This window comes from Vulpes vulpes, chromosome 15 (assembly GCF_048418805.1).
Source record: "Vulpes vulpes isolate BD-2025 chromosome 15, VulVul3, whole genome shotgun sequence".
In the NCBI taxonomy this organism is placed as follows: domain Eukaryota; kingdom Metazoa; phylum Chordata; class Mammalia; order Carnivora; family Canidae; genus Vulpes; species Vulpes vulpes.
In genome coordinates this window covers 101,298,019-101,304,032 of record NC_132794.1, presented here as the reverse complement: position 1 = coordinate 101,304,032, position 6,014 = coordinate 101,298,019, and the positions used below count along the sequence as shown (strand labels likewise).

The window sequence follows — 6,014 nt, the reverse complement described above, 5'->3', positions numbered from 1 at the left end:
TGTTAAATGTTTTTCCTTCCACATTCTAAGAAACAAAAAAGTATCTTACTATAGATAGGCTTTGGAACTTGGTTTTGCTCTTTCCTTTTTTTTTTTTTTAAGATTTTATTTATTTATTCATGACAGAGAGAGAGAGAGAGAGAGAGAGAGAGAGAGAGAGAGGCAGAGACACAGGCAGAGGGAGAAGCAGGCTCCATGCAGGGAGCCTGACGTGGGACTTGATCCCAGGTCTCTAGGATCACATCCCATGCTGAAGGCGGCGCTAAACCGCTGAGCCACTGGGGCTGCCCGGTTTTGCTCTTTCTTGATATAGCTATGACACATCTTTCCATACTAATAAATATGCATCTGCCTTATAGTTATTTTGTTGTTTCTTTGGCTGTGTATGTATACTTTATTGATGGTACATGCCAAGGTAGGGTTACCCAAGGCTCTCTCTTTCTTCAGGGAGTCTGGGATGGAAGCTGTGGAGGTTGGGAGATTCTCAGCATGTTGGAGGATGAATTGGGGCAGGGACTTCCCAGCAGCTGAGGGCCTCTCTCTTCCTCTTCCTCTTGCTCTTGCTGAGGTTGGTGGTCCACAGGGCTCTTACTCCTTGAAGGCCATGTGGACCATAAAGTTGCTGTAGCCAAATTCATTGTCATACCAGGAAATGAGCTTGAAGAAGTAGTCACTGAGGGCAATGCCAGTCCCAACATCAAAGGTGGGAGAGTGGGTGTCACTGTTAAAGACTCAGGAGACCACCTGGTCCTCAGTGTACCCCAGGATGCCCTTTAGGGGCCCCTCCAATGCCTGCTTCACCACTTTCTTGATGTCATCATATTTGGCAACTTTCTCCAGGCAGCAGGTCAGATCCATGACTGATATATTGGAGGTGGGGACATGGAAGACCATGCCATTGAGCTCCCCATTCAGCTCAGGGATGAGCTTGTCTACAACCTTGGCAGAACCAGTAGAAGCAGGAATGATGTTCTGGGCAGCCCCTTGGCCATCACACCACAACTTCCCAAAGGGGCTGTCCATGGTCTTCTGGGTGGCAGTGATGGCATGGACTGTAGTCATGAGTCCCTCCACAATGCTGAAGTTGTCATGCATGACTTTGGCAAGAGGGGCTAAGCAGTCGGTGGCAAAGGAGGCATTGCTGACAACCTTGAGGGAGTTGTCATACTTCTCATGGTTCACGCCCATCAGAAACATGGGGGTGTCAGCAGAAGCGGTAGAGATGATGACCCTCTTGACCCCACCCTCCAAGTGAGCCTCAGCCTTCTCCATGGTGGTGAAGACCCCAGTGGATCCCACAACATAGCACTAGCATCACCACATTTGATGTTGGTGAGATCTCACTCCTGGAAGGTGGAGATGGGCTTTCCATTGCTGATAAGTTTCCTGTTCTCAGCCTGGACTATGCTGTGGAAATTGTAGAGGGTGGAATCATACCAGAACATGTGGACCATGTAGTTGAGCCGTGTAGTTGAGATCAATGAAGGGGCCATTTATGGTGACAATATCCACTTTGCCAGATTTAAAAGTGGTCCCGGTGACCAGGTGCCCCATATGGTCAAATCCATTTACCCTGACTTTTTCCATCATGTCTCAGGGATGTGGCTGGCACTGCATCAGAAGATGCTGCTATCTATCTGTTGGATGGGGAGGAGAAAGCATTATTGTTCTTAATGGCTCTGTATGTATCCATTATGTAGCTCTTCCTTAGTCTTTTTTTTTTTTTAAGTTTTTTTTTATTTGTTCATGAGAGGCACACAGAGAGAGGCAGAGACATAGAGGGAGAAGCAGGCTCCCAGCAGGGAGCCTGATGTGAGACATGATCCTGGGACCCCGGGATCATGACCTGAGCTAAAGGCAGATGCTCAACCACTGAGCCACCTAGGCACCCTGCTCTTCCTTAGTCTTAAAACCTTGTCCTTATTGGTGTGCATTTAGGTTAACTTAAACTTTTGCTGTTATAATTATTTTGTAATAAACATTTTTGACTAGATATCCTGTATACTTACTTGATCATTTCCTTTGGATAAATTACTAGTATTCCTAGGGCAAAAGGCATTCACATATTTAAACATTTTTTTAAGATTTCATTTATTTATTCATGAGAGACAGAGAGAGAGAGACAGAGAGAGGGAGAGAGAGAGAGAGAGAGAGAGAGAAAGAGACACAGGTAGAGAGAGAAGCAGGCTCCATGCAGGGAGCCTGATGTGGGACTCGATCCTGGGTCTCCAGGATCACGCCCTAGGCTGAAGGCGGCACTAAACCGCTGAGCCACCCGGGCTGCTCTAAACATTTTTTAAAATATTTTATTTATTAATTTCAGAGAGAGAGTGAGAGAGCACATTGCACACACACACAAGTGGGAGGAGGGGCAGAGGGAGAGGGAGACTCTCAAGCAGATTCTCCACTGAGTGCAGAGCCAGACAAAGGGCTCAATCCCACCACCCTGAGATCATGACCGGAATGAAAATGAAGAGTCAGATGCCCAACCAACTGAGCTAGCTAGGCATCCGTTAAAGATTTTTATTCATATTGCTGAGATGCTTACTAGATGCTTTCTAGTAAGGTGGCACTAAGGCCATACCAGGTAAACCAGGAATGCGTAAGAAGCCCATTTGCGACATCCTTCCCAGCACCAAGCATTAACATTCTTCTAACCTTTACCAATCTGATAGGTTGAAATTGTACCTTGTCATTTTAATTTGTATTTCTTTGATTACTAGGGAAGCTAACTATTTTGAAAATGTTGATTGGTCAAGTTTTCAGATTTCTTTCTTCCTTTTTTATTTTTTAAGATTTTATTTATTTATTAATGAGACACACACACACACACACAGAGGCAGAGTCACAGGCAGAGGGAGAAGCAGGCTCCATGCAGGAAGCCTGACTTGGGACTTGATTCCAGGTCTCCAGGATCAGGCCCTGGGCTGAAGGAGGCGCTAAACTGCTGAGCCACTCGGGCCACTCTCATATTTATTTCTTAATTTTACTATGGAAATTTTTAAAAATTTAAAAATGTAAACTAAAAGACAATCCCAGGTAGCCATAATCCACTTCAACATTTATGACACATGGTCTGTCTTGCTTCACTTATGTCATCCTCCTTCCTCTTCACATACAAGAATACGACAGAATATTTAAAATCAAATATCAAACATCGTATTCATTGTAAATTTTCAGTATAGACATTAAATGTAGAGGATTATTTGTTATTAACATAACCAGGATATGATCATCAAACTTAAAAATAACAAATGGGGTGCCTGGGTAGCCCAGTTAGTTGAGTGTCCAACTCTTGATCTCTGTCTGCATCTTGATTTTGGGGTCATGGGTTCAGGGCACACATTGGGCTCCAGGCTGGGTGTGGAGCCTCCTTAAATAAATAAAATAAGAATAACAATAATTTGTTAATATACCAGCAAGAAGCTAATGTTCAGAAATCTCTAAGTGTTTCATGATTGTTTATTTTTTAAGAGTTGGTTTATTTGAATGAGGATCCATATGAGGTCCACACATTTACACGTGGTTGATATGTCTTTTAAATCTCTGCCTCTCTTTTTTATTTTTATTTTTTTAAATGGGCTCCAATCCAGCATGAAGTCTAAGACAGGGCCCAAACCCTGAGATCAAGACTTGGACTGAGTTCAAGAGTCAGACACTCAATTGACTGAGCCACCCAGGTGCCCCTATCTTTTTCATTATTTAATTAAATTTTATCTTATTTTATTTTTTAAGTAAACTCTGACCCAGGTGTGAGGCTCGAACTCACAATGCCAAGATCAAGAATTGCATGCTCTACCGACTGAGCCATCCAGGCACCCCTCTTTTTTATTTGGCCTGAAATTCACCTACCATACAATTAACCATTTTAAAGTGTATAATGCAGTAGCATTTAGTGTATTCACAATGCTGTGCAACTATGACTTATGTGAGAACATAAGTCTATGTGGTTTGATATTTTACTTATAGTGACTATCTTCATTTAGCACTAGTGGCACATCAAAATCATATTTTTTTGTAACTGAAAAAGTTACAACTTTAGTATATATTTAGTCTCTTTTTTTAAAGATTTTATTTATTTGAGAGACAGAGCACTCACAGGAGCAGGGGAGGGGGCCAGAGGGAGAGGGAGAAGCAGAGAGGGAGGGAGCCCAGTGGGTGGGGTGGGGTAGGGGGGTTCCATCCCAGGACCTTAAGATCATTCCCTGAGCCAAGGACAGATGCTTAACTGGCTGAGCCACCCAGGTGCCCCTACTCTTTTCTTTTTAAGGTTACTTTTGAAATGTTGGTATTGTGTTAACAATCCTCACTGAAGCAGTAAAATAAAGCCATATATTGAAATTACAAGTATCGGTGTAGACATTCTACAGAAAAGACCACACTGTTGATGGAGAAGTCCTGGTTAATCATAACCTCAACAATTTATTGTGCAGATAAAGGCTTAACATGCTGTAAAAGCAGAACTTTCAAAGAAGTCCTGCAAAGCCTGGGTCTCTCTATAATTACACACAAGATAACAATGACTCCAGGGCTGCTTTTTTTCCATTAGGTCTGGTTAAGGCACGGTACCACCTTCTGTCACCAGACTGAGTTCTGGGACAGCCTTGGAGGCATGCTCAGCGCCCCCGGGATGCCTCGCCTTCCCCCCGCCCTCCTCCTTGAAATGATGCCTCTTGTCTCAGGTGTGTCTTCAGAGACCCCATGAAGCATTTTTCAGTAAAGAGGGATTGATTAGAAACTGTGCATCATTTCAAGGCAAGAAATGACCCGGAGATTCAGTAACCAAGGCAGTTACCCTCTCTTCTTCACTGGTGGTGGCCCGGTCTGCTTTCTGCTTTCTCTGTTATTCCTTCTTTGAGGCTGTATGATCCCATGTGCGTCTCAGCTGCTTGTTTATTTCTCTTTGCTCGTTCATCAGCGTTCCTGCATCCCAATCACTTGCCCAGGGTTCCCTGATGGGTGCTACAAAAACGGCAGCCTCCATCCCTGTGTCTGTGTGACCTGTCAGCTCAGCTCCCCAAAGAGAGCTGATCTGTTCTCAGTGCTTCACATCCAAGTTCCTGCGGGAGACAACCTGATGAGCTCAGTTTGGATTAATGGCTGGAGGTAGGGCGGGATCGCCAGGTACCAGGGCTTTGTCTCCAGGGTGTCTGTACCCACAGATCACCTATCAGGAAGAGCCTGTAGGAAGTAGGTGTGGGATAGGAAGGAAATGACTGGCATCTCTAGTCCAAGGCACAAGGAAGGACTCCGTGGTAGCTGGACAGATGCCCTCCTCCTTCATGATTCCTTGGTAATTAGGTCGGCCACCTTTTTACCACTGAGAACCATCCTGCCAACGTGTTGGACCCAAAGGTCTTTCCTACTGTCCACATTCTTCCTTCTGCTTGGATTGTCTCTTTTTTCATTTAACATTTGGTCTGACTGACCTCTCATCTTTTAATAAAATAAGTTCTGGTCTCATCTCCTCCAGGAAGCTGTCCTGATGCCCTCCAGATTAGGTGGTTTGAACCACTTTGGTATTCACCTGGTCACTGGGGCAGGGCTCACTTAATGCACTGTATTTATTTATTTTTAAGATTATTTATTTATTTATTCATGAGAGACACACAGAGAGAGAGAGGCAGAGACACAGGGAGAGGGAGAAGCAGGCTCCATGCAGGAGCCTGATGTGGGACTCGATCTCGGGTCCCCAGGATCATACCCTGGGCTGAAGGCAGCGCTAAACTCCTGGGCCACTGAGGCTGCCCTAATGCGCTATATTTAAATGATGTCTTTCTGCATCTGTTTCGTTTACTTGACTATAAACTCTTGAGGATGGGGGCTCTGGGTGGCTCAGTCGGTTAAGCATCTGACCTTGATGTCAGCTCAGGTCATGATCTTCGGGTCATGGGATCGAGACCCGTGTTGGGCTCCATGCTCAGTGGAGAGTCGGCTTGCCCCTCTCCTCTGCGCCTGCCCCTGCTCTCTCTCTCTCAAGTAAGTAAGTTAAGTAAGTAAGTAAGTAAATAAAT

The 6,014-nt window shown here is 44.7% G+C and overlaps 1 pseudogene; it reads right to left on the bottom strand.

Annotated features, from left to right (window-relative positions):
* Positions 1-588: 588 nt before the first annotated feature.
* LOC112917866 (glyceraldehyde-3-phosphate dehydrogenase-like) lies at positions 589-1,454 on the bottom strand (annotated as a pseudogene).
* Positions 1,455-6,014: the final 4,560 nt, after the last annotated feature.